This window comes from Octopus sinensis, linkage group LG19 (assembly GCF_006345805.1).
Source record: "Octopus sinensis linkage group LG19, ASM634580v1, whole genome shotgun sequence".
NCBI lineage: Eukaryota > Metazoa > Mollusca > Cephalopoda > Octopoda > Octopodidae > Octopus > Octopus sinensis.
Window position 1 is genome coordinate 49,108,509 of NC_043015.1, and position 10,132 is coordinate 49,118,640.

Here is a 10,132-nt window from a genome sequence, read left to right on the forward strand (position 1 = left end):
TTTTTTTTTTTATCTTTTGCTTGTTTCAGTCCGTTAGACTGCGGTCGTGTTGAAACACAGCTTTGAAGAATTTTAGTCGAACTAAACAACCCCCGCTGGCTTATTTTATTTTTAAGCCCGGTACTTATACTATCGGTCGGTTTTGCCCATCCGCTAGGTTACGGGGACGTATACACACCAACACCGGTTGTCTAGCGATGGAGGAGGACAAAGGCAGACACAAAAACACACACAAATATATACATATATAGAAAAAAGTGAAAGGGGTACAAATAGTTAGTTAGATAGATAGATTTCTTTATTGGCCACGCAGGGCTAGACACAGAAAGGACAAAATACAAAGTAGAGCTTTTCTTTTTGGGAACAAGAGAAGGGGAAAATAAAGTGGGGGACGAATTCCGATCAAAAGGGATCGTGAAAAAAAAAGGGGGGGGGCGATCAAAATGGATCATGAAAAGAAAAGTGGGGACCGATCAATAGGGATAGATAGACGGATGGACAGACAGACAGATAGGTGGGTAGAAAGACTAACAGATATAGCGATTGATATACATAGATAAATAAACAGAGCATCAGAATCATTCCAACATCCACTTCTCAATGCTTGCATGGCTCAGACAGAATTCATTGAAGTAGATTTTCTATAGCTGGATGCACTTCTTGTTGATGATGATACCTTGCCTGTGAAGAATCTGACTAAGGTCCACTCCATCTTACCTATTGTACGGAGAACCCATCTACTTACCACTGCTCTCTACAATCTCACTAACGGTGCCATTCAATGTTATGGGTGGCCACCTTGAAGTTTTACACCTGACAAGATAAGAGAAGTTTCCAGTGATGGATGGATTCTATATTTCCTGCACAAGGAAAGGAAAGATGTAGTGTACGTATTCAATAACAAATTAGCAATCTGTATACATATTTATCCCTTTTGATACCAACCCGGCCAAAACCGCCTCTGGCTCTGTAGTACAAATGTCTTGTTTTCATAAGTATTGAATTAAAATCTTCCACCAAACTTTAGTCACAATTTATGTTCCCAACACTAGCTTAATGATAACTAGGTTCTTTTATTAAATTGTTTCTTAAATTTAAAATTAATTGAATGAAACACAGAGCATCTTAAAATAAATATAGTAACAAAGCGGTTAAGGTATATACACTATATAAACTGCAGTATTCATCTCAAGAAAGCATCTCTTACAGATGTCTGCTACCACTACCACCACTGCTCAATGATCTTACTCACTAATAAGAATAAATATATATTAGCTACAGAGGCAGGTTTAATACTGAGGGGTAATAATTAACTCTACTGAAAAGTGGATGTTGTATTAGAACAAACTATACTGTGGTAGATATCAAGAGAGAAACTCTCATATTGGCTTTTGGTGCAAAATGCATTCTTGTATATATAAATAAAATGTGCTCTCATATAAACAAGAATGCATTTTGCATCAAAAAGCCAATATGAGAGTTTCTCTCAAGATATCTATCGCAGTATAGTTTGTTCTAACAGAACATCCAGTTTTCAGTAAGAATAGATATACTTTTCTATTCTAGGCACAGAGCCTGAAATTTTTGGGGGAGGGGGCCAGTCAATTAGATCGACTTCAGTATGCAACTGGTACTTAATTTATTGAGCCTGAAAGGATGAAAGGCAAAGTTGACCTCGGCAGAATTTGAGCTCAGAATGTAAAGACTGACAAATACTGCTAAGCATTTTTCCCAGCATGCTAACATTTCTTATTTCTTTATTACCCACAAGGGGATAAAAATAGAGGGGACAAACAAGGATAGACAAAGGGATTAAGTCAATTACATTGCTCCAGTGCATAACTGGTACTTAATTTATTTGAACTCAGAACGTAACGACAGACGAAATACGGCTGTGTATTTCGCCCAGCATGCTAACATTTCTGCCAGCTTACTGCCTTGGTGGGAACAAATATTAACTCTCCGTAAGAAAGAACATTCTAAAATGGATAAAGAAATTTAAAGGATTGCTTTGGTTCAATGGTAGAACGTCTATCTTGTTTAATTGAGTCATGAGTAATTGTTTAAAACAACAAATTGAATACCATAAATCCCCGAGTATAATCTGCAGTTTTTTCCCAAAATTTAAAGGTCAAAATCCCTAGTGCGTAAGATATACAAGGTTAAAAATGAAAGATATTTTCAAAGCAATGTCCGAGTCTCTATTTGCTGTCCAGCAATGTTTATTCAGACGCATTTTGTGATGTCGGGCATTAAAATACCTTAAGCTAAGCCTGAAAGCAATGAAGTCATAAAAGAATCATCCATAACTTGCAGTAAGCAACATTTATTAAACGCTATTACTGTTATTTCTTTATTTTCTGCAAACAAAATGCACAAAAAAGATACACGTTTGCATTATGTTATATGTACAATAATAATAAAGGACGTTACCATATACATTTTTACAAACCAAGGACATCATATAGACCTCCTTGACTCAAGTTAGAGAAGGGGTGCGTATTATACACAAAGTTTAGGTTTTTCAGAAGTACAGCCCCCTAAAAATTCCCTGTGCATTATACTCAAGGATTTACAGTATATCTGATTTTGATTGGAAGATTGCAATTTGCCTACTGTCTATATGGCATCTATCCCAGTTTGACAGAAAAGAATCTCATGTGTGTGAAGCCAGCAGCTTGCAGATTGTGTTTTAAAGGTTATCATGAAATCAACCAAATATGCACTTATACTGGTTTTGAAAATAAGCTCCTCATTTGTTCAAGACAGGTGTATTGGTTCACATGTTCAACCACATATATACATACACTTCTCCTTTAAATATATTAACTATTGAAGAGTACAAGTATGACTATTACGATGTTCTTATTATGAATATCAGGGTCCATTTGTATGAAACAGTTGTATAGGAATATGAAAAATAAGAACTATACTCTTTACTCTTTTAATTGTTTAAGCCATTTGACTGTGGCCATGCTGGAGCACTGCCTTTAGTCAAACAAATCGACCCCAGGACTTATTCTTTGTAAGCCTGGTACTTATTGTATCGGTTTCTTTTGACGAACTGCTAAGTTACTGGGTCGTAAACACACCAGCATCGGTTGTCAAGCGATGTTGGAGGGACAAACACAGACACACAAACAGATACACACACACACACATATATATATATATATATACGACGGGCTTCTTTCAGTTTCCGTCTACCAAATCCACTCAAGGCTTTGGTTGGCCTGAGGCTATAGTAAAAGACACTTGCCCAAGGTGCCACGCAGTGGGACTGAACCCGGAACCATGTGGTGCCTAAGCAAGCTACTTACCACACAGCCACTCCTACACCTATAATCCATTTTAACATCCAATCTCCTTCATTACATAAATATGAATGAATTTGTTGAACTTTTTTTAATAAGTGAAGTCATATACTGGTTATTTCAATACAAGCTTTCATACCTAAAGGAATTTTTTTTTTAAATTCAAAAGTAAAGTATGAAGAAAAGACATAAGTAATCTTACAAAAAATTCCAATTTAAGGATGAATGTATGTTCATCCAATAGAATATATATATGATATATAAATATGGAGTGGCTGTGTGGTAAATAGCTTGCTTCCCAACTGCATGATTCCAGGTTCAGTCCCACTGCATAGCACCTTGGGCAAGTGTCTTCTATTATAGTGTCAGGCTGACCAAAGCCTTGTGAGTGGATTTCGTAGATGGAAACTGAAAGAAGCCCGTCGTATATATATATATGTGTATGTGTGTGTCTGTTTGTGTTCCTATTTTTGACTACCAACCATCACTTGACAACTGATGTTGGTGTGTTTACGTCCCAGTAACTTAGCAGTTCAGCAAAAGAAACCGATAGAATAAGTACTAGGCTTACAAAGAATAAGTCCTGGGGTTGATTTGTTCAACTAAAGGCAGTGCTCCAGCATGGCCACAGTCAAATGACTGAAGCAGTAAAGAATATATATATGTACTTGAGAAGACTCGTCAAGCTAAGTGAAATTGTGGGTTCAAGTCCAAGAGACAGCCTTCAAGTTTTTCTATCCAAAGAGTTTTTTAGTCCAGTATTTACACCCTATTATTTATAGATTTATTTGCTTTGAGATAGTCATTCCAAAAACAATATTAATTCTATACACAATATTTATTTTTCCATGTTAGTCCTATTAAGGATACCTTATAACTGAGACGGTGAAAAAACAGTTCAACATGATGAACTGTTAATCCTTACACATTTTTTTCTCTCTCCGTTGTTTTTGGTTCTCTTTCCCTTTTTTTTCCCTCTCAATCCTTTTTGTCAAAGAGTGTAGGCTCGAAATGTCAGACTTATGAAGAAAGGCTGAAGACGCTCGACCTTTATTCTCTAGAAAAACGCCACCGCCGTGGTGATCTCATTCTTGCTCACAACATCATAAGCGGAAAGTGTAACTCCTGATCCAGAGCGTCGGCTGTGGGGTCATTCCGAAAAGCTCTATCTCCGACGATTTGATCTCAATCAAAGGAGAGGGGCTTTCTCCGTCCGGGTTGTGGATCCGTGGAATAAGCTGCCGGAAGAGATGGTGAAGATGCCGACGACCGCTCGGTTCAAATTCTCCCTTGACCTCAAGTGACCTGAACTCTTTACATGAACACCACCCTGTACATAACTCCATGTCCCCCTACATGGCCTTGCTTTTTGCTTTTTGAGCCAAAGAATTAACTAACTAACTAACCAACTAACTAACTAACTTTTCCATTCTTTCCAAGGATCAAACTAATACACCTACTTGCTGTTTCCTCACCTCTCTTCATCTTTTGTTTTCTGTAAATTTGAACTATATATATATGTATAATAGAAATATGTTTCAAAATAGAAAATAGAAACTACACATGGAAAAGATATGGGGAAAATAAGAAAAAAAAAAAAGCAAAAATGCACATTGAATATAAAAAAAAAATAAAGGCTTTTTTTATGAAAGGTAGCAATAAATAAATACAATTAGATGTATTGAGGTAGAATTAAATTTATTATTTTGAATTGTTAAAGAGATTCAAAGTCAAATCAGTGTCATCATTCCTGTTCACTGGCTTTGATTGCACACCAGTTTGACTTGGAATCTCTTTAACAATTCAAAATAATGAATTTAATTCCTCTTTAATTCTGCTTCAGTTCATCTAATTGTATTTATTTAACACTACTTTTCATAAAAAAAGCCATTATTTTTTTGATATTCAATGTGTATTTTCACTTTTTTCTTCTTACTTTCCCCATATCTATTATATAAAATCCGTTCTATCTGTCTGTCTGTGTGTCTTCTAGGATCTCGGGCATCCTCTATCCAATTGTGCTCAAATTTGATATTTTATTTGATGGAGATTTTCATCAATTGTTACCAATTGTAAAGACCTAAAACTACAATAATTAAATCTTATATTTAAAGACCCCCACCCCGAAGTCTCGAACATTCTAGACTTGTTCAAAATATGTGAGCAAGGAAAGAACCAACGGAATATTTGTTGAAATTTTTGCTTGAGTTTAGGTGTGGAAGAATCGCACCAGAAGTCAACAGTTAAGAATCTAAGGCCGTTGATGTAACAATTCTTACTTTAGTTGAAAATTCGGATCTTTTCGGCTTGACCGGCAGTTTTTAAAAATAATTTCGACGTAACTAAACACTTTTAAACTTCGTATACTGGTAGAATGTGTTTATAAAACATCTTTTTCTCTTAGCTTTATTGAGAAAATTCTATAGTTCGTAAGATATTTGTTGTTTTTTTTCTTCAATTTCTGCAATTTCAACCAATCAATGTCGTCTATTGAGGTGAAAACATTCTGTGCCGTATGAATATGTCCCTCGTTTAAGAAACAGATTGGGTTTATTTACATTTCTGAAGAAAAAAGATACCCTTCCCCCCACCCCTAACCTTAACCATTACCCTAACCCTAACCCTAAAACAGATTGAAATGCAATAGATCGATATTAGGGTCATAATTATGGATGACAATTTCATATGACACCGCTAGAAAGAACTGCCGTTCAAACCGAAAAGATCCAAATTACGTCTTCTCCCAAATGTAGTGTCAACGTAAAAGACATCGCTCGTGTGTCTTTCTATTAATGGTAGCGAGAGCATGGACGGAAATCCTAGATGCTTCCTTAATAATGAAAAGGATTTGAGCTTTGATGAAGGAAGCTAATATGACAAAAAAAAAAGGAACATGTTACCAACACTCGTATTGTGTCTATAATTGATTTTATTATATTCCATAGTAAAAATGTTTATTTAAAACGAAATATACGTAGACTATAGCAGAACGATAATTATAGATATGCAATAAGATTAAGAATAATTGAATAAGCAAGGAACACGCAAAAGAAATTCAAACGGTTTCGTTTTTCGTTTAGATTTAGACCAAACAAATTTTTGCTTTGAGCTTGGTAATTTATTATCGGAAACAGAATTTTTATTATGCGAGTTGTACAAGTTATGTAACTCATATCTCTTCTTTGTAAGAGTTAACTCCCTTAGCGAATTATCCTCTCTCTCTCTCTCTCTCTCACACACACTATCTCTCTCTCGCTCTCTCTCTCTCTCTCTCTCTCTCTCTCTCTCTCTCTCTCTCTCAGATAAATTTATGAATGGTTTAGTTTATTCTAGAGCTAAATTAAATCTAATTGAGTCGATTACGTGAGCTTTTGATCATCAAACTTGTGTGACCTTACTAAGAATAATAAGGAAATAATTTTATTCTCAAACGCAAGATAATGCTAATAATATAGCATGACTAGAATAAACTAACCACATTTTTAACCAAAATATGGTTAATTTATCCTGTTCATACTATATTATTAGTATTATCCTGCATTTGAAAATAAAATTATTTCGTTTTCTTTCAATACATCTCAATGCTTCTAAAGCAAACTTGGCTTACTTTCATCGTTATTTGAATTTACTAAAAAAATATTACAGAACATGAAAAATATCTAAATAGAATTCCTGCAAATATGCCAAACATATTCCCCTGACATTTACTAATATAGAATATGTCTTACGGAGATATATAAAACAATGTATACCAAATAATACAAATTATATTTAGTGATTTCAGGCTCGGAGCTAGAAAGATGTCAAGAAGCAAACTATTAGGTCATCCCATAAGTTCTGTCCGATTTTACCTTTTTTGAAATTGAATGAAATTTAATAGTATTTTAGAATGTCTAATGGAATTTTAAATTATTTTTATGCCTTTGTGTGCATTTAAACTAATTAAATATTATTTTACAGAATAGTAGAATTAAAATTTCTTTGATTAAAATTCTTTCTATCATGGAAGTATCCAAAGAGCATTTGAGGCACATAATGCTTTATGAGTACAAAAAATGAAACTCTGCAGCCGAAGTGACTCGAAACATACACTCAGTTTATGGGAAAGAATGCTTGAATGAAAGAACTTGCAGAAGATGGTTTGCAAAATTCAGAAGTGGAGATTTCAGCCTTGAAGATGAAGATCGAACAGGACGTCCAGTTGAGTTTGATGATAAGCCCCTTGAGGCATTACTTGAAGAAAACCTTGCATTATCAGTTGAAGAATTAACAATAAAGCTCAGTTCAAACCATACAAGTGTCCATCGTAATCTTTAACAACTTGGAAAGGTTCTTAAACATGGAAACTGGGTGCCTCATGAATCGTATGAAAGCAACCGCAAATCCTGAGTTGATATCTGCTCTTCTCTCCATTCTCACAAACTCATTTCACCCTCTTTGTATAGACTTGTGACTGGTGACAGAAAATGGATCTTCTATCAAAATGTTAAATGTCATAAACAGTGGCTTGGTAAAAGGGTAAAATCTCAACCACAACCGAGAAGGGAACTTCATGGAAAAAGGTTCTTCTCTATATTTGGTGGGATTGCAAAGGAGTGATTCACTTTGAATTGTTAGCACCTAATGCAACAATCAATGCTCAAGTCTACTGTCAGCAATTAGAGCATTTGAACCAAGCTTTGAAGAAAAAAAGACCCGCTTTACTGAATCGAAAAGGAATGATGTTTCATTAGGACAATGCATGACCCCACACCGCAAAGATTACATCACAGAATATCAAAGAGCTTGGCTGGGAAAAAATTCCTCCTCCACCTTATTCTCCTTGCCTTGCTCCTTCAGACTACCATTTGTTTCGTAGTTTACAGAATTATTTGGGGGACATAACTTTCGTAAGCCAGGAGGAGGTCGAAACTGACATTTCAGAGTTCTTCGCTTTGAAACCAAAAGAGTTTTACATTGATGGGATTAAAAAGCTTGTAAATAGATGGAAGGAAGTCATAGATAATCGTGGAAAGTACATTGGTGAAGGATGCTAAATGTAGAGAATGTATGGAAGAAGGAGAGGCTACCAAATGTAGACCCAATAGAGGGACCAGCTATCCGAATCAAGAGTAACTTGGTAGATAAACCAATTAGAGATATGAAGACAGGGAAAGCACCTGGCCCTTCAGGAATCACTGCTGAGATGCTTAAAATATCTGGTGGAGTAGGATATGGCCTAGTCACCCATATAGTTAATCAGGTTGTCTACGAAGGGGTCATACCTAACAACTGATATAGCAGCATTTTTATCAACTGCTACAGAGGTAGAGGTGATGCTCAAGACAGAAATAATCACAGAAATATCAAATTGCTGGACCAGGTGATGAAAGTTACAGAGTGTTATAGGTCAATTAATTAGGAAAAGAGTTGTATGAATGAGATGCAGTTCGGTTTTGTGCCAGGGAAAAGCACTATTGATGCTATCTTCCTGGTAAGGCAACTACGGGGGAAGCATTTAGTTAAAAATAAACCTCTGTACTTGGCTTTTGTGGACTTGGATAAAATCTTTGACAGAGTCTCTTGCTCTCTCATTGGTAGTCAATGCAGAAGCTAAGGATAGATGAAGGGTTGGTGAGAGTTGAACAAACAATATATATATTTCTTTACTACCCACAAGGGGCTAAACATAGAGGGGACAAACAAGGACAGACAAAGCGATTAAGTCGATTACATCGACCCCAATGCAAAACTGGTACTTCATTTATCGACCCCGAAAGGATGGAAGGCAAAGTCGACCTTGGCGGAATTTGAACTCAGAACGTAACAACAGACGAAAAATACCGCTAAGCATTTTGCCCGGCGCACTAACGTTTCTGCCAACTCGCCGCCCATACAATATATAGGAGTGTTGCCAGTAGGGTGAAGGTCAGCAATGAGGATTGGTTCTAAGCCCTATCTTGTTTATCATAGCCCTCCATGCCATTACAGAATAATTCAAGACTGGTTGCTCTGGGGAGCTCCTGTATGCTGATGACCTTGTTCTTATAGCTGAATCACTACCTGAACTAGAGAGGAAACTTCAGGTTGGAAGCAAGGTCTGGAATCTGAAGGCTTTGGAGTTAATTTAGTAAAGACCAAAATCCTAGTAAGTAGGAAAACCGACAGTTGGAACCAGGGCAGCTCTCCAGCTTACCAGTTGCTGTCAAACTGTTCAACTCATGCCAGCATGGAAAATGGACGTTAATTGATGATGATGATGATGATGATTATCTTTAATAAGCTTCTTTTAGTGAGAATTGAGAACAAAGAACAATAAGAATATGTTTTGCTGTATCTTGGGAGAATCATTATGTCAGGAATTTACATCACCGGTCTGGAACCCCTATCTTGCCCAGGATATTAATTTTCTGGAAGCCGTTCAGCAACGTGCAACCAAAAGAATACCCTCCATCAGGCATTTGCCATATTCTGAATGCCTTACTTCCCTGGGCATGGACACATTGAAACTCCGACGTCTGGCAGCTGACTTGGCAGACACCCATAAAATTATTAACCATCTTAGTAACAATAACTCTGAGCACCTTTTCAAACTCTACCTGTCTAACACCTGTGGACATGTTTACAAAGTCAGGAAATAGCACAGCTCCCATAACTTTAGGAAACATTTTTTCATGCTGAGAGTTGCTGAAGCATGGAACAAACTGCCGCATTCAGTTGTTAGTTGTTGGAGCACTGCATCCTTCAAAACTTCCATGCTTTCTGAGATCCGCCAACACTACACCTGATTTTCTCCCCTCCATACACACGCAAGCATATATCTGACTCATACACTGTTC